Source organism: Cricetulus griseus (genome assembly GCF_003668045.3).
Source record: "Cricetulus griseus strain 17A/GY chromosome 1 unlocalized genomic scaffold, alternate assembly CriGri-PICRH-1.0 chr1_0, whole genome shotgun sequence".
Lineage (NCBI taxonomy): Eukaryota > Metazoa > Chordata > Mammalia > Rodentia > Cricetidae > Cricetulus > Cricetulus griseus.
In genome coordinates, this window is record NW_023276806.1 from 271,297,125 (window position 1) to 271,322,479 (window position 25,355).

Here is a 25,355-nt window from a genome sequence, read left to right on the forward strand (position 1 = left end):
CAGCATCTAGTGAGATGATCATGTGGTTTTTCTTTTTCAGTTTGTTTATATGGTGGATTACATTGATGGATTTTAATTTGTTGAACCATTCCTGCCTCCATGGGATTAAACCTACTTGACATGTTGGATTATTTTTCTGATGTGTTCTTGGATTGGATTTACCAATATTTTATTGAGTATTTTTGCATCGATATTCATGAGGGATATCGGTCTGTATTTCTCTTTCTTAGTTGTGTCTTTGTGTGTCTTGGTTACCAAAGTAATTGTAGCCTCATAAAAAGAGTTTGGCAAAGAACCTTCTGCTTCTATTGTGTGGAACAATTTGAAGAGTATTGGTATTAGCTCCTTTTTTAATTTCTGGTAGAATTCTGCACTGAAGCCATCTTGTCCTGTGCTTTTTTTGGTTGGAAGACTTTTGATGACTGCTTCTATTTCATTAGAAGTTATAGGTCTGTTTAAATTGCTTATCAGTTCTTTATTTAATTTTGGTAAGTGATATCTATCCAGAAAATTGTCCATTTCCTTTAAATTTTTGAATTTTGTGGATTACAGGTTTTCAAAGTATGATCTCTCTGATGGGTCTCACGGTGTGTGTAAGCAGGTCTGAGGTACTCCCTCTCCCAGGGGGTGGGAGCTGGACTATCACAGTGCTGTCAGCAGACTTGTGGTTGCTTGGTCCAGTGGGGAGAGTTAACCTGCTTGTAATCCCCAGGCCTGGAATTCCCAGAGTGGCAACGTGGAACTCAGGCCCAAGGCATTAGCCAAAGCTTACTTCTGCCCTGAGTGGGGGCTGGAGTAGCCCAGAGATCTCAGCAGACTTGTGGTTGCTTGGTCTTCTTGGGCGGCAAGTCGACCTGCCTGCAGTCCCCAGGCCAGGAGTTCCCAGTGTGGTGTAAAAATTCTTTAAAATTTTTGTACAAGTCTGACTTTTGCCAACATTTTTAAAAAGGAAACTGTCCTATGAAAATAAAACTTTATTATGTAAAAATGTAGTATGTTTGTCTCCATTGGTTAAATATGTTGGTATTTGTCTCTATTTTTGTCCTAGTATTCCAGATGGTTTTAGATTAAGAAGATTACTCTCATAAGGTCTGTTGAGCTAGGTCACCAACTACCATTTGTCTTCTTGGTAACTCTAGTTCTTTTCACTGTCACTGAGCATTGCCATATGTCATGCATTAATAGACAGATTTGAAGAAACAAGTTGTGTCATCTCACTGCAATCTATGGTATTAAAAGAAAATACAACAGAAGTTCAGTTTAGGGGTAATAAAGTGAGGTGTCCCCCCATATTACAGAAGAACCTGTAGGCAGAGGTGGAGAGACACAAATTTCAGTGGGAAGGAAGAGCCTAGAAATGACCAGTCCAAAATTAAGTTAAGTAAGCTATGGTGGTCTAGGCCTGTAATACTAATACTCAGGAGGCAGAGATGCCAGACTGGGTCACATAACAGAAAAACTCATTTTTTTCTTCCATTATATAAAATTTGAACTCTTTTAGTCTCATTGTATTTTAAACATAAGGGAGTCTATTGTGGGAGTTAAAGAGGTTGAGGTCAGGTTGTCTCTGCTTTCTCCCTTCTAAGGGCTAAGGCTTTTCTTGGCTTCCCCATCCATCATGACTACAGGAGATCATGTTGACACATCCCATTGAGAATTTCCAATCCTGATTACTGATTAGAAAATCTTAGTGTTATGAGAAGGGAACTCTTAGAAGGAGATAATTCTCTGTTAACGTTCTTAAGATAAAGTCAGAGAATTAAAAAGAAAAAACAGCTGTAGTTATTTTTTCTCTTTGCTCTTTATGGGTCTGCCACTCAGCTCCCAATAAATACATACACAGAGACTTGTTGTTACTTATTAATTCTCTGACCTTAGCTTGGTTTGTTTCTAGCCAGCTTTTCTTATCTAAAATTATCCCATCTAACTTTTGCCTCTGGGCTTTTTCCTTTCTCTATTCTATATACCTCTCTTTCTGTCTTACTACATGGCTGGCTGTGTAGCTGGGTACCTGGCCCTTGGCATCCTTTTCTCCCTCTCTCCTATCTTTGTGTTCTCCTCCTCCTCTTCCTCCTCCTCCTCTTCCTCCTTCTCTCTACATGGCAGCCTTGCATATCCTGATCCTCCTAGCTATTGGCCATTCAGCTCTTTATTAGACCAATATGGTGTTTAAGGTGGGCAAATAGTACAGTTTTACAGAGTTAAACAAATGCAACATAAAAGAATACAACACATCTTTCCATCATTAAACAAATATTCCACAGAATAAACAAATGTAACACAACTTCAACTAGTATTGCAAACTAAACAGCGTTTAAAAAATAGTGAATAAAGTCAGGGATAGAGGGTTAGCCTTGATACAGATTCAAGGTTTAAATGATTTTTGACCCTGTGATTTAGAACTTGCCCATGACAACATAAAATTAACTAGTTCTCTTTTCCCTCCCAACCCTTTCTTCTCCATCCATCCTGTCCCTACTTCTCTTTCTTCCATCTTTCACTCCATTCCTAGTTTTGTTCTATTCATTATTAGTTTTATGCATTCATTCTTTCACAAACTACATCCCTACATCAAGATTTCTTTAGTAGAAAAATTGATGTCTCCAATGGAATCGCAATGGGTATACAAAACACACTTAAGGGCAAACCCCATGACCAACAAATGAACTCTTTGGTAGTCAAAGAGAATTTTTGTTGTTGGTGTCATCTTGTATTGATTTGCTTGATCAATTTTTTACTATACTCATCTTTGTTGTATACTGTAGTTTCTTATTTTGTGTTTGCATTTGTGTGTGTGTGTGTGTGTGTGTGTGTGTGTGTGTGTGTGTATTTGTGCTGTTTAAATGTGACTGTTTTCAAAAGAGAGAGATAAAGTATAGAGTCAGATGGTTGTGGAGATAGGGAGGATCTGGGAAGAGATGGAGGAGGAGAAACTACAATGATCATCAGAATATATTGTATGAAAAAACTTGGTTTCTATAAAAAGGAAAGTATTTTGAAAGAAGTATTTGCTAAGCTGCTTAAAATGCTATGAATTGAATTGAATAAGCATTTATAATTGATTTCTTGTCCAGATACTATGAACAAATGCACTGACAAAAGAAACTTAGGTGAGCAAGTCTTTATTTGTCTCATAATTTCAGGTTACTGCAAACATTGTCTTGAAGTCAAGGCCATAGGAGGCTCAATCAGCAAGTCAGTCCCACCCACAATCAGGATGAAAAGACTGTGAATTAATGCATGCATCCCAGTGCTTAGCTTATTCTCATCTTTCCTTCTAATTCATGCCATGGTGTTGCTCATGGTTCTTTTTACCTCCAGTAACCTTAGTAAGAAAATCCCTGGCATCATTACTGTAAGCCAAGCTGACTTACACAGGTTTTTATTGAAATTACCATCTCCGGGCATTGGTGGTACATGCCTTTAATCCCAGCACTCGGGAGGCAGAGGCAGGCAGATCTCTGTGAGTTCGAGGCCAACCTGGTCTCCAGAGCAAGTGCCAGGATAGGCTCCAAAGCTATACAGAGAAACCCTGTCTCAAAAAAAGAAAGAAAGAAAAAAGAAAAAAAGCACCAGATCCAAATTCGGTGGCGAGATCCCACATACCTGACACTCCAGAGGCCCTGGTAACAAAGCCACCTCCATCCGAGAGAAGAGGACAGACATCAGAGTATTGGATCTGTTTGCATCTACCAGAAGGGAACCTTGGCCCCATACCCACCAGGAGAGCAAGAGACTCCTGCTACACCCACCAGAAGAAAGGATGAGAAGAGGACAATGTAAAAGTACATCCAACAACAGAAAACCCAATATGACACCACCAGAGACTAGGAACCATGCACCAGCAAGACCTGAACATCACAATGGAGATGAACCAGAAGAGAATGACCTTAAAACATCTTCAGGAAAATGATAGAGGACCTCAAAGAGGACATGAGAAAATCCCTTAAAGAAATGGAAGAAAAAACAAACCAAAAAATACAAGATATCAACAAATCTCTCAAGGAAACAGTTCAAGACCTAAAAACTGAAATAGAGACAATAAAGAAAGCACAATCTGAGAGAATGCTGGAAATAGAAAAGCTGGGTAAATGATCAGGAATACAGATATAAGCATAACCAACAGAATACAAGAGATGGAAGAGAGAATCTCAGGAGTTGAAGACACACTAGCAGAAATAGATTCATCAACCAAAGAAAATCTTAAGTCCAACAAATCCCTAACAAAATATCCAGGAAATATGGGACACTGTGAAAAGACCAAACCTAAGAATAATAGGTATAGAAGAAGGTGAAGAAATCCAACTCAAAGGCACAGAAAACATATTAAAAAAAATCATAGAAGAGATTATCATCTCAGGTGATTCTAGACTTATCAAATTGACAACTATAACCAACTATCACATCATGATAATGCAAGCACCTAGATCAGTGCTAAGCAGGGTCTTTCTAAGTCAAATGGGAGCACATGATGGGATGAAAGGATTTATGTGCTTAGCAAAAACTTACTTTTCCCTAATGAGTGAGTACATATTAATCAGGGAAATTATATGTAATTGTTAGAACCAGAGGAGATGACTCAATGAGTAAGAGCATTTGCTGCTCAAGCTTGTGGCCTGGAGTTTGGACCCCCAGCACTCAATTAAAAACAAAAACCAAAAACCAAACTCTGGTGCCATGACAACACAAGTATTCAAATGCTTGGTTCAGGATGGGGAACTGAAAGAGGAAGATCATGGAACACACAAAGAGTGTTGAGATGAATACATATTGCAGCATTATTTATTGTTTTAAGAAAGTACTTTTGAAGCCAGGTGGTGGTGACACACACCTTTAATCCCAGCACTTGGGAGGCAGAGGCAGGCAGATGTCTGTGAGTTCCAGGCCAGGAGAAGATCCAAAGCTACACAGAGAAACCCTGTCTCAAAAAAAAATACTTTTGGTATATTACTATATTTTAAAATTATAATTAAGAGCATGTAACATACCAGAAATGTGTAATAAAACAAACTTTATATTTTAACTTAAAATCCAGGGATAAGGGGATGATACTTGCAACTTTATATTCAAATTATTCTAAATTCATGAGTAGCATTTACACATCTGAGTAAACATAATCAGCTTATAAGTTTAATGGAATTGATTTATAGAATTTATTTCTTAAGAAGTTTTACTTTAGTCATCAAGCAATTAAATAATTTAAGGATATTGGAGATATTAAATTTATACATTATTTTAAATTTTAATTGAGCTTACCTAAGTTTCAGAATGAGGCAAACATTACTTGAGGCCTCCTAAACGAATATGTTAAAATTTCCTGAACTTAGAAAGAGAGTGATTCAGTTTCTAAGTTAAAACATTTTACAATGATCAGTGCTTTAAGATGCATGTCTAGTTTCTGTACGTAGACACTAAATTCCTTAACAGTAGACACTGGATCATTCTTGGCAGCTGTGCTAGCAGAGAGCTCCTCAAGCTAGCTAGTCCCTAATCCAGACGTACCACTTTTAAATTCAAGCTTTTCATTATAAATCCAACCAAAGAGGCTGAGATTTATCTCAGTTGCTAAGCATGTACCTAGCATGGGTACCTTGGTTTCCACCTCCAGCATCTCAAGACTGAGAGTAGTAGGGCATCTTCTTTAACCCTAGCAGGAGGATTATAAATTCAGATTCATCCTTAGCTACATCATGTGTTCCAAGATTGCCTGTGCTAGATTCCCTATCCACAAACAAGCAAGCAATCTGGCTAAGTTTAGCTGTACGTGATTTGTGTAACAGAACTGAAGAGATCCCATTGTCTATATGTTCGCTCACCTTGCTTCAGTTTTGTCTTCTTCAGTTTATACTCACACTTCCCTAATTCATCTCTGTCCTGTATCTTTCTTTTCAGGCACATGATGCTTCTCTTCCCTCTGTGTTGCTAACAGTATTCCTTATATGTCATCTACACTTGGTGTGTTTACACTGGCATATCCTGTTTGGTTTCACTACCCAAGTCAGCAAGATGCTAGCAGCTTGATGACTCAATGTGGCATTTGCTTGGGAGCACAGAATTTTAGTGAATTATTTTTTCTCATGTCAGGACATATTTCCCTCCCTGTACTGGGCAAGTTCCCTTCTTGGTTTGGTTTGTTATTTTGGTCTTTTATCCACTTATTCTACCTTATCCCTCTTTCTATTCTTTCCTCTAACCCAGTCACAGACATCTGCATATAAAGTGCTTTTCAGTGCTTCCAGTTTTGTTAACAAATTGCATATTGCTGTTATTAATGCAATGATATGTGTGTGATTCATGTACAGTGATGTACGATATATGTGTATACAAACTTAAAAATACACAAAACTATATATATATATGGTTCCCTGTGTCTTTGGGGTCTTTATATACAGATTCAAGTAACAACAGATAAAAAATGTTTTTGAAAAGTTATATCTGGATACTTGGGTGTAAAAGTACTTACTGCACACTCAACAGGACTTGATTCAAAATGTTTCAAAATAAAAAGAGCTAGGCATAAATGTAAGACCCCGGTGCTATGGTGAAGATGGAGGCCTCTCTAGAGATTTCTGGCTGCCAGTCTCCCTCCAGGTTTAATGAGAACAAGGAGGATTGTGACAGAACAGGACACCAGACATCTTCGTCTGGCTTCCATACATAGGGAAACATACACATTATCACAGGTCCCTCTCCTCTCTCTCTCCCTCTCCCCATACTAAACTTACACAGAGGTTTCATCATTTCCTAAACAATGTATTAGAGGAACTATTACATAGAATTTGTAGTTTATTAGATGTAATAAGCAACATAGAGTTGACTTAAGCAAAGGGTTGCAGAAGGCTATATAGAATATTACTACATTTTATATTGTGACAAGCATACAGAATTGAACATCTGTGATTAGAATAACAGAAGTTCTACTTTTCTCACTAAGTTCTAAGTTTTAAACATGTGTGTATGTGTGTGTGTGTGTGTGTGTGTGTGTGTGTGTGTGTGTGTATGTTAATGAATACAGGATAATAAATACTATGATGTGTGTATGTTGCTGTGCTGTCCTTTAGTGATGAAATTAAAGTCATCTTCAGTGTCTCATCCATACAAGCACAGCATCAAGGATCATATTCACTTATAACCTCTATGCAAATTCTAGGCAAAACTCTTTGTGATGTGTATCTTGGAGCAGTATTTCTGGCCTTGGTGAGCAGCCATAAAGAGTATATGTGCCAAATTTTAGAGTAACTTATCAAGTTTAACTCCACAGACAGTGCCACACATGGGGGTTCCAAAATATTTCCAAATATCTAGAAATTCCAAGAATTATGTAGGTTCCTATCACTTTGATTTCTCTCTTTCTTCTTTAGACAAATAGGTATAAATTTGTACCCTAATAATACTGTAATAATTACTTGCATGTTACTATTTACTAAGTATTATTTTGAGAAAAGCTATTTATAACCCTTAATATTAGGAATTTCCTGTGTTAGAAATTATTCAAAGATTTTGCAAATATGCTCTTTTATCCATCTTTGTGAAGAGATATGTTTATTGAATAGACAACATTAAGTTTATGTTGTTTTATTATCTTATACCACTAGGCCACATTTTTATTACACTGGACATCTGATTTCTAATTATCATAGTTCCTTAGTATTTATTCAATAAGATATATTTTTAAGTTCTCGTTACAAAAGATATGATGTATTATACCACAATTCACTAGTCATATACTTTGTAGAAGACCAGATTGTTTTCAATTTATTTTCTTGTGTGTAATTTCCTGGATGAAACTTTTTTTTAGAATATGAATTTTTACAGTGTTAATTTTTAAATTATTAAGTTTTCATGTGCCTCATGTTTTGCCATGAATTCTGTTACATAATACTTTTACTTTTGAAGGTTTCTTCTTTGTTCAATGTTCTGAGAGATTTTCAAAAACAATTTGTGTGTGTGTGTGTGTGTGTGTGTGTGTGTGTGCGCGCGCGCGCGCGCGCGCGCACATGCCCACAGAGTCCCTAAGAAGACCCTTAGATCCACTAGAGATAAAATTTACAGTAGTTTATGAGTCACTGGCCATGGTTTCTGCCAATTAAACTCTGGCCCTCTAGAAAAACAGAAAGTGCTCTTAACCTCTAAGCCATCTCTCCAGCCCAATATTCTGATCTGGTAGGAGAAAGACAATTATATGTGGATCCAGGAGATACCAAACACATTGATAAACTCTGATACAGTCTATTTCATTAATTATTAGTAAATATTTACTTTGTTGTAGCAACTGGGACTTTGAATACAAAATATGTTGCCTGCATGAAGTTTTAGAACCCAAGTAAAGTCCGTATTAAAAATGAACTTATTGGTGCACAGAGGTTCAGGGTTTTCAATAACATAAGAAAGAGCCAAGATTATCTAGGATTTATTTCAGATCACCTAACTCTTCATCCAGGAACCTTGCACAACTTTTTTCTCATTATTACTGTTGCAAGGAGGGGTTTGGTTCCCAGAGGCAAAAGAAACTTGAGCAGAAGCATATGAGCAAGGATCAGAATTCTGACAGCTTTTCTTATCTGAAATTGCCTGTACCACTTACTGTGTAGATTACCGGTAACATTCTTCCACAAACACATTTTTCAAAGAAGAAAGTCTAGAGCTGTTCCAATCGCATTTGCTCAGTGTAGGCCAAAGCCTTGTCTTGCCCCAAATTTGATTTTTTTCACCTTTGCAAGCATTAAGAAATGAAAAAAGAATTTGAGGATTTCTGAAATGAGGAGAGGGTTAAGAGAACTGGCATCACTTTTTTCCCTAATAATTGTCAAGCGCTGTCAATCACATAGACCACCCTGATGTCTGTATCTTTTTGAGTATTCTGGAGAAGATCAGACAAACAAGTGATCATGCAAAATCGGTAATTCCTTTACTGTGTCATTTTACTTCTGAGTGAGATGCACAGGGAGGTCAGCAAACCTGGAAAAAATCAATGCACTCAAAAAAAATTTTAATTGGGTCTTTGCTGGTTATCACCCAAAACCTTTTGTACCCAAAAAGTCCCTTTGAAATTAAATGAGTAAACTGCACATGGTTGTGTGTTAGTAACAAGGTTTTTCTTGGAATGGCTTCTTCACACAAGTCTTTTCTCTACTAAGTTTTTAAAAAAATGTGTTAAATTCTAATTGGGGTAGCATTTGATGTATTTAGTGATTTCTATTTTTATTTGGAAGGAGAAATGAGAGCTGACAGAATATCTCAGTGGATAAGGCCACTTTCTGGAAAGCTTGAGAACTTGGAGTTTGATTCTTGGAGCCCATGATATAGAAGAGAGATCCAAATCCTGACATCATTGTCTGCCCTCCACACATGCACTCAACCCTAGACACACACACACACACACACACACACACACACACACACACACCATGATAATTATAGTAATAATAATAATCATATATGCATCTATGTATTAAGAAATGAAAGGGGAAGATACTTTTGGTAAAGATGGCTAATATAGCAGGGTGTTAGTGGCACATGACATGCCTTTAATCCCAGCACTCGGGAGGCAGAGGCAGGTGGATCTCTGTGAGTTCAAAGCCAGCCTGGTCTACAGAGCAAGTTCCAGAACAGGCTCCAAAGCGATACAGAGAAACCCTGTCTCGAAAAACAAATACAAAGATGGCTAATATAATGTTCCTTTATACTATTTTGTGTGTTACTCATGTGTACCTCTCATTTCCTAGGATCCAGTCCTTTTGGTATTTATGCAAGTATAAACACATAATAAAAAGAATTTCACAGGGACTAACATTTTTTAAAGAATATTTGACTATGGGAGCTTGAGAGATGGCTCAATGGTTAACACTACTTGCTGTGTTTGCAGAGGACCCGGTTTCCTTTCTCAGCATCTATCAGGCAGTTCTTCAACATCTGTAATACCAGTTCTTGGGAACTAAAGATTCTTTTCTGCCCTGTTGTATACAGCAGGCACACATATAATACACATACATGCATAGAAAGTAAATATTAAATATTAAAAAAATATTTCAGTAGGGTACCTCAAAGTCTCTGCACACAGTAGTTTAACCCATTGGGAAAAAATGCTTTGTCAAAATGCCTTCATGTGTAGGTATTTATTAAATTATAAATATCTGTGCAGGTATTTGAATGAACACGTGTTAATTTTTCTTATATGTTTAGATTTTGGTAGAATTGTCTGGAATATGTTAGTGGGGTGTTAAAAATTAAAATGAAATGTTGGTTTCCGTAATCCAAGATGACAGGTCAGAATACAGAAGCTGGAATTCTCCTTTCACCTTCTCAGAACACTTGATATACTCATTGACAAAGGAAACAAATTATGGAGACTGGGCCTGTATTTATCTCTAGATTTTTCTAAATTTGTCTGTAAATTGTCTCTAAACATTTATTTTTACTTCAAACTTTATTCCCTAGTCTATAGAGAAATACCTCGGGGAAGACACCAAGAGGATGCCACTGCCACTTTTGATTATAAACGGAAGCAGTTAGAGTTTGTGGGTAGATCTTCAGCATCCATCCCCAGATCTCCCATGTCCCTGGCAATGTACACAGGAGATTTTGTACATGGAAATCTTAAACAGCATTGTGACATAATTAAATCTTAATCATGTACCATGCAAAACTTAAACTACAACAGCAACAAAAGCTAAAATAAGGTTTTGTAAACACTTAGAGGAAAGTGTTATCAAACTTACTATTTTTACATCTTTTAAACTCTGTTTTATGGAATGGAATGAAAGAATGTGTAATGATTCCTAAATTATTTACTGAAATCACATTATGTTTTAACTTATACTATGGAAATAAGGTCTGACTAAATGCCATAGACTTTTCTGAAAATTGTCACAAACCATTGTTTTAGAGGCAGTTTCACTAGGCTGCCCAGACTTGCATTCAAATTATGATGATCAGTCTCAGGAGTGCTGGGTTACAGCACATGTCACCACATCAGCTTGTTTATCTAAAAATTAAAATAAAGTATAGAAAAACTTCCCCAGCAAGTGATAACCATTTGAAGCCTGTCTCCAAATGGTGTTATTTATGCTTCTGTCTTGGACGTGATCAGAAATATCTTTCCTGCTCTATCACTTAGAGTGTCTCACACCACAACTATTCTAAGGTTCCTGCTCTTGGTGCAGATTATAGTTTCCAGGGTGAAGATCTCTGTGGCAGAGATTTTGCTTCCTCTGCTGATGCTCTGCATATCTCCCAAGATCTTCCAGGCCATGGTGTTAGGTGACTCTTGAGAGTAATTGAGGTCGAAGCCAGCAGAACTTCAACTAACAGCTTGCTCAGAATTTTTCACATTTACTATTCAGGACCAATCAGTCTTCAGAGGAAAGAGGGTAGCCCCCTTTATACTGGAATACTGTGGCTTTCACAGTTTCCATTTTCTGCCATTTAATAGGCATGGCTAAGGGTGAAAGTGTCCTTCATTTCAGGGGTGAGTTGTTGTATAGACCCAGGTAGGCAGCTGGAAGTGACTAGTGTCTTGTCTTCTCAACATCCAAACTATTTAGTACTCAATAATGATGTCAGCCAGAGGATGTTAGGAGAGAAATCAGCAGCTAGGAATGGTGCTTTGTTTCCTTTATGGTTTCTTTTTTTCTGTTTTTTTGAGACATGGTTTCTCTGTGTAGCTTTGGAGCCTATCCTGGCACACACTCTGGAGACCAGGCTGGCCTCAAACTCACAGAGATCCACCTGCCTCTGCCTCCCGAGTGCTGGGACTAAAGGCGTGCACCACCAAGGCCCGGCTCCTTTATGGTTTCTATTTCCTTGTGGACAGATGCGATCTGTTCTACCATCCTTTTCTATGGTTCTCAGGATGTTTGTTTCTAAATTCTGGTTGTGAGTGCTCAGAGAAGATGCCGAAATCTTAGTACAGACACATGTAAACACACTAATGACTCTTCAAGAGGTAGCCATAGTACAGAGTATAGGCATATCTTAGACTACATGCAGAACCTGTTTTAAGCTTAGATTAAATAAAGCTCATTCGAATAAGTACCTACTGTTTAAGTTAACCCCCACCTCTCAAATCTCTAGGGTGAATTTTCACGAATTCTTGTTTAGTAGGTATGAATTCAGGTCCAAAAATCTTCATTTTAAAAGACAACCATAGAGTTAATTTTAAATATACACCCAGAAACTGAGGTTTAGAGAATAATTTTAAAAAGTAAAGTCACTTCTGGAGCACCCGGTTATGCATTCAAATAACATTCGAAAGATCATGTATTTTTTCCCAGGTATCTAGTCAGACTACTTTGTGACATTTAGATACTACCCAAAATGGATCTGTTCTTCTTTTATTGGCATACTTCAAAGTGCCAGTTCCACTGTTCCACCAGCATTCTATCCTTAGAAATTAATTATGTAAATGTACTACCCTCAAAGAAATCAAAATGAGAAAACTCTTAGGGAAGCTAATGCAGTATTTTAGTGTTCTATAGTGGTGTCTCAGTTGATAGACCCAACCTCTCTTCTCTCTCACCTAAAGAAACACACTGGTGTCAGTTACCCCTTTAACCTCTTTGTTGCTATCCCCATCTCAGAAATTGTTCATTTTCTTCCTTCATCAGATTCATGTTCTTTTCTATTTAATTGAAAATTCATAAAATATATTCTGATCATGGTCTTCCCTCCCCCAAATCCTCCCTGATCTTCACCCATCCAGGTTAATGTCTTCTCTCTCTCTCTCTCTCTCTCTCTCTCTCTCTCTCTCTCTCTCTCTCTCTCTGTCTCTCTAGAAAACAAACAGGCAAATACAAAATAACAACAACAACAACAACAACAAAAAACCAAAGGGGAAGGAACACTGAAGATGGCGGAGTGAACACTCATCTATAGGTGTATGTTGCTAAGAGTCACTTTATTGCTGTGTACCTTTAGCAGAACAACAGTGTTTAGTTTTTCCCCAAGCACCAAAGATTCTTAACAAAACAGTGTGTCAACATTAATAATGGTCTTCAGTGTAACACCCTCCAATACAACCAACCCTGTTTCTCAAGCTCCTCTCAGGATCAGCTCACTTTAACTAAAATATTAGTAATTTCTCTTTAATATGCAGTGTAAATTCTGTGTATTTATCTTTGCTCTGACGTTTTCTGCCACTCCATGAATGATGTCTTGTCTCTAATTTTGCTTTTCATTTAAAACCTGTTAAAAGTCTCAGTAATTCTACGCACTCTATCTTTGATTGTCTATGTTCTTGATAGAATTGACTATATTGCCCACTAAGCAGGTAGCTAGTACACTTCAAAGTTACAGTTTTCTATGTAAGCATATATATATATATATATATATATATATATATATATATATAATATATATGTATATATATATATTATAGATATATATTTTGTAATCACTTTACTCACTTGAAGAAGGCAAATGCATGTTGAAGCCACAACCTTCCTGTTGTACTCGGTTTTATAATTCAAGTTTATTTTGCTGGCTAACCAAAAGCTAGATTGCAAAGAAAGCACAAGGAAGTGATTAATTATCTCATGAATATAATGATTATATAAATGGATACTTCCTCCTTACAATTAATATTTAGGTAGCATAGCTTTTTATGGGCCAAAAAATGAAACCCTATGTTTTTACTTGGATGAGACACAAATGATGATATTTCCTGAAATCAACAGCATACTCAGCGCCTTCACAGCCCAGTTGGGGATTTATAAAGAACTATTTATTTCAACAGCAAATATTTTCTGCTTGAGAAGTGTTAGCACATCCTGAGGCATAAACACACACATTGGCATGTTAGAGAAGTTTTGTCTGTACTGTGTGTGTTACAACTCTGGGACTTGTTATGGCAGGTGCCACTTTGCTTAACAAAAGCTTTTCAGTGTGCTGGGTTTCCCTGTGGAAATATGGATATATATGCTATTCCTTCTTATTCCTGTCAGTGTATTTAATGTCATTTGGCAATGGGCTGTGTCTATCCAAACTACTTTTAACCACACCAAACTAGACCCAAGAACTTTTAATGTTTGCTGAAATGTGACAGTTTGGTTTAATGAGAGATCTAATGCATAATTACTGAGCTAAAGCAACTCTGAGGAGTTCTACAGAGACTGACATTGGGGGAAGGAGGCTGTATATCAGAGGAATGGATCGGAGGACAGTGATAGTCTACTGTGCCGAACACTGGTGGTAACATACAGAAAAGTTAGTTTTCAGTTAAACAAATTACCCTAAACATTAAGCCTGTTATGTGCAATGATGTATTTGCTGTAGGGAAAACAAAGGAGAGTTAAATACTTGTTCTTTTAAAAGCATTATAATAGCAATTTTTCATTTCACCAGTTGGTGACACACTTCTGTAATCCTAGTTCCAGCTGACATTTAACATGGATGAGATAAATCTCACAAGACACCAATCCCGGATGAGGAGTTTTAGTTGATTAATTATTACGAAGAGAAAGAGAATTACTCTTCTCCACTGGTGAGTCCCAGGCTACATTATCCAATCCCAAGATGTCAAACCTAAACACACATGTGTATGTACAACATTAAATGAATTCAGCAGTGCGGGTGTGTATGTGTGTGCACATGTGTATATGTACAGCAATAATGAGAAAGAGGTTATACAAATGAGAGGGAGTGAGGGAGTCACAGGAGGATTTGGTGGGAGGAGAGAGAGGAGGTGATTGATGTAAATACAATCCTCATATATCAAATTCACCAAATAAAAATATAAGAATTGGTTATGAACCAATAACTTCAGAGTTTGAAGGTTGTAAGTAGGAGTCTTCATCAAAAAAGGAACTAGATCCATAAGTAATAAGTGATAGGACAATGGAGAGAGAGAGAGAAACAGACTACCAAACTAGTTAGCCAAAGGAAATCACTCAAATCAACTCATTTGTAATAACTCATTGGTCAGGAAAAATGAAGTTACAGTAGTTTTCATCTGTCCTTGTAGCTGACATTGGTCAGGTTTCACAGTCAGCCACAGAGCTAACCAAGTTTATCATTAACCCAGTACTTAGTGTGAATATAGTTGCATTGCCACACTGTATTTTCACATCATCTCAGCTCACCCGTGTTACGATAAATCTTTCTGCCAAATGCCGGCTGAGCCCCACTGCCATGTGTGAACTTTATGCCAGCCGCCTGCCCGAGTTAGGCCCAAATGAATACATAGAAACTTGTATTAGGTACAATGCTGCTTGGCCAATAACTAGGATTCTCATCTGTTAGCTCAGTCTCAATTATCATACATCTATATATTTCATAAAACTTATCTTATCGGACGCCTTATGGCATCCATCCTTGCTGGTGGATCACATTGTGCCACTGGAGCAGGATCAGAGGGGAAAAGAGGGACCTTCCTGTTTCTCCTTCGCTTAAATATGAGTCTCCTTGCTATGTCACTTCCTGCCTGGATCAGCACTTCTCTACTACATTTCCCAGAATCCTCTTTGACTCCTAGTCCTGTCTACTTGCTGTCTCATTGGCCAAACAGTATTTTATTTAACAATCAATAAGATAAACATACACAGAAGTACTTTCCCCTCTCCTGAGATGATAAAGACAGATCCAGATAAAGAAAAACCTCTAAAGGTTTACACTGTGTTTAAAAATAAATGTAGGCTTGTGAGAAAAAAAATAACAGGAGGAAATAGAGTAGCCGGTTGTGGTGGCACAAGCTGGTAGGATTTGCTGAAGGAAGCAGAGGCAGGCAGATTTCCACAGAAGAGCCCTGTCTTGGGGGAAAAAAAAGAAAGTAAAAGTAAAGTAATAAAAAAGCCACATAAAGATGGAAAATACAGAGAGAATCTGGATACTATATGTCATATTGTTGTCTTTAAATTGTTTGATTGCCGAGGAAAGACTTATTGCTGCTAAAATATATTTGATTATAAATGCTGCTAAACTAATCCAACTTATACATTTTAAAAATGCTCTAACTTCAAAATTTAAGTTTAAGGACAGGCTACTTAGAAATAAAGGTTTTGCTTGTATTTCCACAGAAAATGAAAAGCTGTGGATTCCTTCCAGACTAATATGGTTTGATCAAGCAAGACCCCCTGAAGCTGAGACAATACAGCCTTACTGACTACAAAAACAAGGACTTGGTCAGGTTCCTATGTTTTATCACAATCCCTATGGTATATGAACATCGTCCCCAATCAGCAGGAAGCAGTTTAGAAAAAACGACGCCCATATTCCCAAATATTGTTTATAAATGTTTGTTTTCATTTAAATGGGGTTGGTTTTAAATGATAATGAGCATAGTTAATCTCTTTTTAAAGAAAGAAAAGGGGAATAGTATATAGGAATGAATAATTTGCATTGGTATAGATTTTCATTTATTGATACAACTTTAAGGTCAATTTTGTGATATGTATATGTCTCTTCTTGTTTAGGTATTGTGTTTATACAGATCTTTTACCTATAATAGGCAGAACTTATAATTAGGTTAGTTAGGTTTTCTAGATTTACAGGATGTTTTTCAGATGGTTAGCTATTCTTCAAACCTTTCAAAGACCTACAGAAATATATCATTTAAATGGTTTAGGGTTTATCTTGGCAATGAGACACAACTGCTCCTGGCACACCAATTATGTCAAAAAGGGGGATGGGCATCAAAGAAACTCGTTATGGAGTTTGCTTTCAACATGGTAAGATTAGCCATTTGGTCAAGAAACTGCTCTTGCCTGGACTGTTTGTTGCTGTATAAACTGGACATACAGGACCCACAAGAAAATGACTGCTGAACTTACAAAACAAGACAGTACTGAAGGGTTCCTGTTGAAATGGAGAAGTGTGCTGGACACACTGTGGCCTATAGGCTGAAGATGGATACCCCAACATTACAGAGGAACTTTGGGTGGCTGTCCAGGTAGCAAGATGTCTCTGTCAATTCTGGAGTTTATATATTATCCTTCTGTAGTCTTTGATAGAGTTGAAGACAGATAGTTATAGTTATAGTTTTCTTCAGTTATTATAAAAGATAAGTTATCCTTCTTTTATTTAGACAGAAAAGAGGAGAATGGGGAAAGTACTTCTGTGTATGTTTATCTTATTGATTGTTAAATAAAATACTGTTTGGCCAATGAGACAGCAAGTAGACAGGACTAGGAATCAAAGAGGATTCTGGGAAATGTAGTAGAGAAGTGCTGATCCAGGCAGGAAGTGACATAGCAAGGAGACTCATATTTAAGCGAAGGAGAAACAGGAAGGTCCCTCTTTTCCCCTCTGATCCTGCTCCAGTGGCACAATGTGATCCACCAGCAAGGATGGATGCCATAAGGCATCTGATAAGATAAGTCTTATAAAGTATATAGATGTATGATAATTGAGACTGAGCTAACAGATGATCCTAGTTATTGGCCAAGCAGCATTGTACCTAATACAAGTTTCTGCGTATTCATTTGGGCCTAACTCGGGCTGGCAGCTGGCATAAAGTTCACACATGGCAGTGGGGCTCAGGCGGCATTTGGCAGAAAGATTTATCGTAACACACCCGAATGTAGTAATTGACTTTCCAATGAATCTTGCCGAGTCTTCCTAGAGAATTATTTTAGAATGTATCTGTCTCAAATTAAAGAAGACTTTTATTAAAAGAACAAACTTTGTAGATATTTTATATGCAAAATATGAGACTATGAAAAGAAGTATTGATGTTTACACACAAATGATAGTTTTGTAAAAGTTTTGAAATGTTGAAAAGTAATTAAAGCTATATTGTTTGAGTCAGGATGTCATCAAAAGGTAAAATAGATTTGGGCACATTTATAGCTGACTTTGTATTTTGAGTTATTTGTGACTTACTATAACACAAGTATGAGAAGCTGTCTTTTTATATAGCAAAAGGCACAAGGAACCAAGAAAACAATTTAGTTCACATTGGTGTTCAAAAGTAACATGAATAATATGTGAATGTCTAGAATTAATTTCTCTTAGCTTTATCTCCTGTGAATTCTTTTTGTTATTGTTGTTTGTTTCTTTCTTTTTTTTTTTATCAAGACAGGGTTTATCTGCATAATAGGCCAGGTTGTCCTAGAACTTGTTCTGTAGACCAGGCTGGTTTCAAACTTATAGAGATATACTTGCCTCTGCCTCCAAAGAAAGTGTGTATCACCATGCTTAGCATTTCCAGTGTGTTCTGATCAAGGAATTTAGAACAGAATGTATGCTTCCATATATACAGTAATATATTTATCTATGTAGCTATTTAAAAAGAAGTTACTAGATATGGAAGTAATGGGGAAGAGGAAATCTTTAGCAGTCTTAGAGGCAACTCTCCATGTCTGACTTAGAATTGTAGTGATAGGTAGGTCTTCCATCCCACCCTATCCACCACCCATCTAAGTCTAGACTTTGGGACTTGCCTGAACACCAACTTGAACTAAATTGTTTATTTGGTTCCTTGTACCCTTTTGTTATTTAAAAAGATATTGCTTCCTTTTATTTTTTATTTTTTTGGGGGGAGAAGGTTGTGAGACAGGGTTTCTCTGTGGCTTTGGAGGCTGTCCTGGAACTAGCTCTTGTAGTCCAGGCTGATCTTGAACTCACAGAGATCCAACTGCTTCTGCCTCCCAAGTGCTGGGATCAAAGGCGTACACCCAGCTTCTGTATGAGCAGTTCTTAAGAGCTATTGCTTTTTGTCTTGTGTTATAGTAAATCACAAGTGACTCAAAGTACAATGACAGACACTAATGTGTTCATTAATTCTGTTATTAAAGGCCAGACATGGCTTTATTTTATCCAGTGAAATACATTATATCATATTAGGCTTCACTTTTAGAGAAAAGGGTGCATTTCTAAGAAAGTGGGTATTAGTAGACTTTAGTGGTGTTTGGTAGGCTTAGAATTGTGTGTCTCTTGGAATTTGGCTGGATGAGGTGTATGATTTTCAACTCTCCTGAAAAGAAAAGGAGAAATATGAATATTTAGCTAGGCACTCCATATGTGGGAGACAGTTGTGAAGCTTGGACTATCAGAGGGTCTCCCCTGGCAGTAGGACCAAGATATAAACCTGGTACATGAGCTAGCTTGTTGGAGCCAATTCCCTATGGTGGTATGCCATCCTCAGTCTTAATGCATAGGAGAGGAGCCTGGCTGTGCCTTAACCTGTTGTGCCAGACTGTGTTGACTCCTCATAGGAGCCCTTACCTGTGAAGAGGAGTGTACTGGGGTGTGCTGGGGAGATGGGAGGAGATGGTGGGGGAGGAATGAGACAAGGGGGAGTGGGAGTGGGAGTGGGAAGAGTAGTGGGAGGGAAAACTGTGCTTGGAATATAAAATGAAATTTTAAAAAATGAAAAAAAAAGGATATAGTCATCATGGGTCACCTGAGAGTGATAATGCTCTAATAGTGTCATTGACAGCAAGGAGGGTGTGTCAGCATGTGCTAGACTGTGCTACTCCTCAAGGGATTAACTTGCAGGTGGGGAAAGGGTGCAAGACATGAAACGATTGGGGATGTGTAGGGAGACACTGTAACCATGCCTCCTAAGGGCTGGCTACAGGTGTGCCTGACCACGCCTGTCAGGACGTGGTCAAGGTGAGGTCAGGATGGCACATAATAGGTTTTTTTGTTTTTTTCCAGCACACTCCATTTTTAAAAAAAACAACAAACAAACAAAAACAAAAAAACAAACAACAACAACAACAAAAAAGTAAAAAAAAACAAAATCCCAGAAGACAGCACAGTTCTGTTACTCTTGTGGTACTTGGGACCTTTTTTTTTTCTTTTTTTTTTTTTTAAATTAGTTTCTTAGTCATCATCTGGGAGGAAACCATTCTGAGCAACATCATTAAAAACAGCTCTGATAAAGCATGGTCAGGATGGCATGTGATAGATTTTTAAAGGGGATGCAAGACACATGGGAGTCCTTCTCTCTGGCCTGCCTGCCATGTGGTCCCTGGCACACTCTGGCTTGCATTTGGCTGGTGTTTATCTGAATAAAGATATCTTAACCATACGGACAATGGATTGGCTCTAGTTATAGGGATGCTTCTTGCAGAACAGGTATTGAGAGAACAGGCAGGAGCTGATACAACATCAAAACTGAATGAGCCGAGTCACTCAGTTATGTTCGATTCTCACTAAGAGGCTGTTCAAATGAAAGGTTAATGATATCCAGTAGTAAATCAGTAAATGGAGCTTATAACTGATAATGGAGTTATGCTACAGCTTTGGCTCCACAGTCAGGACCAGTGGTGATGCAACAGTGCTTCGGGGTGGATGCCATCTAGATAATAGTACCGTTTAATGACATTTCTATCAGATAAACCTGATTACCAGGGATGTGGTAAAATGAGGTGGTAAGTATAAGGAATGGCTAAAGTATGGTTTTAGCATGCATCTGACTTGTATGTGTGTGTGTGTGCATACATATGTTCATGCATGTGTGCAGGTGAATGTGTGTGCATATTACTGTGTGAGTGTATGTGTATACATGTGTTTACATGCATTCATGTGTATGTGAGTGTGTGTACCCATGTGAATACATGAGCCTATATTTGTACATGTGAGGGATATGCATACATGTGTGCCTGTTATATGTATTCTAAATCCCTGAATCCTTCCTTATATGTCAATCCACAATCGAACTGGTTTAAGCTCAGTCTAGGTTTGGGGGTTGTTTTCAGTTCACTTAATTATTGTGATACCACTTCGTGTATTCAGAGCTTGAACCATCAAACAGCCAATTTGTCCAAAATCCCGCTAAAGTTTCCTACAGACTATGAGAATACAGAGCCTCATAAATAAAATATTTTGCTTATTTTCATAGTTTTAAGGGGAGGAGTTGTATATAGGCATTGTTAGCCCTTTCTGGACACTTGATTTTAACAAAACCTCAGCCATTTTGTAGAAGCCTTCCTTTGTTAGCTCAGTCAGTGAAGTTAAACACAGTCTGAAAAAAACTAGATATCTAATGTGTAGTTTTATTTAACATACAAAATTTATTATGTCATAACATCTGCAACCAGAATAAGAATGTGAAGTTCATGCCAAATGTTGTATTTCAGAATTATTCATTTGGCTTTCCATTATGTATTAGAGCAAAACAACATGTTTATAGAGTGGGGTCAGGGATTAAAATGAGCAAAGTGTGTTATTTATAACATAAATTTAAATTCTTGGAGACATTTTCATTTTTCTTCCCCATTTAGAGCTAGACTATACTTAGATTTTTTTATGAAAATGTCAAGATTTATCATTAATGTTGTTCCCACTTATACAGATAATATCAACAAGTGATAGGGGTTTATTTTAGGCAGAAATTCTTCTGTATGTCTCTCATTTAGTTTCCAGACAAACTTTCAGCACTCTCTGTTGGTTGTGCAAAAGTTTTGGTGGGAAAGACATCACCTTGGTAACTAAAAAACCTCTAGTGGATTGTTGTGCCTATAGCAGAAGTCGAGTGTAAAATAATGACTTTCCTTGCTGTGTCTGAAGAGTCCAAGTGTAAAGCTATTGTTAAAACTTGAACTATAGCACGACATTTCTTTATCTTCTAGATAAAGTTTGCATTGCTTGTTTGCATTTTGTTCATTTTTTAGTCAGTCATTCCTCTAATTAATAGTTCATTGGCAAAGAAAAAAACAAAAAAGGTACAGACAACATAAAGACAAAAAGAAAATGCAGAAAAGGGAAAATATTAGTGAAAATATCTGTGAATATTCTTATTTTGCTAAACTTAGTTTTAAAAACTTAGTGGAAACACAGTAGAAGTCCCTCAATGCTCAGGAGCAAAACCATAAGAGTTGATTCATTTTTGGAAAAATAATGAGGAAAAACAACAACAATAAAAAAATCCTTTTAATTTTACTCTAAAGTGGAAATAGCTAATAAATTGCTGTTTGCTCTTACAATGTGAAAAATTCAATGGTAGAGAAGTCAATGAGTCTTCTTGTTCCCTACAGGGCTGACTTTCGCTCTGAAATCTGTATGGGAACCCCTGGGGCCATCACTGATCAGAAAATGGTCATTGTGACCATTTCTGGCTTGGGAATGTCATCTTCTGGGTTTCTTCTGACTCATTAGGGGATCAAGCCACCCTGATCTTTGTCCTGGCAACCACACAAATTCTCAGTGTGTGTGCAAGAATATCCCTTGTGATGGAGATGAAGGATCTCTGGGAAATATGTCCCTGGGTTTCCCTATAACAAAGCATTGCTGCCAGAGAGCTGGGTGTCAATTCTAGATTCCCACATTTGTTTTGTGCTTAGGGAAGTGGCCTTTTCCATCCACAGGGGCTTGATGATGTGAATACCCCCTTCTGTGACCCTGTCTTTTCTCACAAGCCATCACTGGGTTTTTAGGTAGGTTAATTTGATATTTCTGCCCTACCAGTATTTCTGTAGGATATGATGCCCATTGCAAAGGAAAACAGACTCCAGATGTGATTTCAAGCTTGTTTATTTTGCTCTTTCCATTTTCATCACATTCTAGCATTGTGAGTTCAGTATGGTAGCATGCCAAATGCATCTTTTTCTTAAGGAAATAGCACTGCTGTCCCCTTTGCTCTGAATGCCTTTCTTGTGGTTTTGATGCCAGATCCTATGTCATGAGTCAGGTGCCAGTTCAATCACCATATTTATCTCTTCTGCAAAAACTTACTTGACAAGCTACTCTAAGCACCAAACACTCCAGTCATTTACTGATTGTATCACTCTGTTTAAAATTTAACTTTGTCACTATCTGCAGTTATTTTATTTGCACATCTGTATGATATTCTATCTAGCACAAAAAATGAAAACTCCATGAATTTAGAGACTGTTACTGAGCTGTGATAAGTATTTTCAAGTGTTCCATGAAGTAAATATCTATATATTTAATCCTGTGATCTCTCAAGTATTGCTGGGAATAAAAAAAAATACATGATAGGAAAAATTGGCCCTGCTGTCTGTTCACCTAGAGATTATCCAGTCCTATGAATCACCTATGGAGCTGATACTGTCACCTTGTACCTGATAATATGTCCATGAATTGTTCCTATATTGTAATCTCATGGCAATGTAGGGAAATGGAAAGAACCCCCCCCCCTTTTTTTAAAGATTTCTCAAGAGCGTAGGTAGCAGAGTGAGTGGTGGAGGGAAATGATTTCCCAGCTTGAGGGCAAGTCAATACCTCCTGTGATGTGTAACTATTACTTCCTTGCATATGTGACTTCAACAGATTTGGTAGGCGTTATTCCCTTCTGTCTCTAAGGACTCTTACCCAAACATCTCAGCATTCTGGGGAGGATGCAGACCTTTGACAAATGCGTCAGTTGATTCACACACGTTGTCCTCATGCACATTTAAGGAGTACTTGAAAGCAGGTCTCTACACAATTAAACAATAGTGGTGCCAGGCTACAAATAGAGATTTTGTTTTTGTTTTACTTACTCATGTTCTGTGCATATGTAATGATGAGAACTCTAGATCTCTGACCTCCCCTGAGACTCAGCATCTGGATATGTCTCCATAAATAACAATGCTCACAAAACACTGGCATTTTTGCATGTCTAGTAAATGGGCTTTAGAAAGCGAGGTTGCTTCAGATTTCTGAGCCTGCATTTAATTGTTTGATATATGTGTGAAATATAATTTCCTTTAAATTAAACCCCTTAGCATACAATTGAGGCAAGAATACTTGATCTGCAGTTAAGATTTTCCCTAGAGTGCTATAAAAGAAGTTGTAAGAAATCTTTTTTCTCGCTAGTGGCTTACATTTAACTAAGTGGAAGAAATCATAAAAGATCGCACAGATTATAAAGCTACTAATGCAGTTCTTTCTTTGAAGAATTCTGAGTTTGAAAAATATTCCTTATTCTTCATAGTCAGTTTTAGTGGATGTTGATCAAATCAATAAGACATTTTTATCTTTCTGGGGATAATCTTGTTTGAGAAATAAAGAATCTATTTTAAAAAGTTAAATTGTAAAAGAAAGATAAGCCATGGTGTTTTTGTTTGTTTGGAAACACAATAAATAAATGCACATTTTTTTGCTTAGCACTCCTTTCAAATTCATTATATATATATATATATATATATATATATATATATGTATGTATGTATGTGTATGAATTTCTCTCTCATTTTGCTTGCATCTACTTGAGTCAAGGTTTTGGTCCTCTGACATATAATTGGGAAAACAGTGACCTAACTTTAAGCTAACTTTAATATTGAATCATCTAGCTATTGAAAGGTGCATAACCAGCAACCCCAGAAGCTCAGTGGTTTACAAAACTCAGGAAGATTATTCCTATGCTCATAGTCTGCTTGCTTGTGGACTCTAATTGGACTCATCTGGGATAGACAGAGGGGAATCGCTCTGGTCCTGGTTGATTTCTGTCTGAACAGGGTTCCAGCAGCACTGCCTTTATCCCAGCAGCCATGGCTGGCTCCACTGCACAACAGTTTTCTCTTGATAGAAGATAAAATACTTTGGCTAGTCTGTAAGAGGCCTGAGAGACAACAACTCCAATTATTTCAAACAAATACCCTTCTTCTATTTAGCATTACTTTTAGGAAAAGAAATTCCATTCACTGTGGGAGAGTACAAGCTCAAGCAGGAAACATGGGAAGAGCAATTCCAATTCCCAGAGTATATGGGAAGTTGCAAACACAATTCAATCCTCAGAGGGGCAAACTCCAGTCTCTACATTGTTGTCACTCATCTGTTCTCTTGCTAACTCAATCCTTTTCACTATTCCTAGATGGCATTTCCTTATCTGTGTCTCTTCAAAACACTGGATGGCTTCAGTGATTCTTCTGTCAATTGTCTCACTCAGTCTTATGCCTATAAATGTTTTTGTATCCTGAGAACTGCCCAAGTTGGTAGCTCAACTCTCTCATAAAGTCTGAAATTGTAGGACCAGGTATCAACTCAGTCATTTCTATTTTAAATCCAAGGAACATCTTTGCTTCATTTCAGGCTGCTACAACAAAATGCTACACTATAGAGGATTCCAAGATAAAAGTCACAGCATATTGGGTGTCTGTGTGAGGGAGGGGCTGTTCCCCAATTCATAGATAACCTTTGCCCATCCTGTGTTAACATGGTAGAAGGCATGAGAAAACACTCAGGAGTCTTTCTTTAGATGGGCATAGATACCCTATGAAGGAAGGGTCCATTCTCATGAGTTTACCACCTGTCCTCCTACTTTATCTCTCTGCCTTCTAATACTATCACACTGAAGATTAGGGTTTCAGTATGGAAACTGAAGGGGGCATACACTGAACCATGCCACGTAGCTAGCTAGACATCAGCAGACTCAGAGAACACCCCTTCTTCATTGTTAGTGGACTATAAAATGACTGAAGCAGTTGCATTTTAATGGATGTTCAGAAACTTAAAACCCAAATCTTATTTCT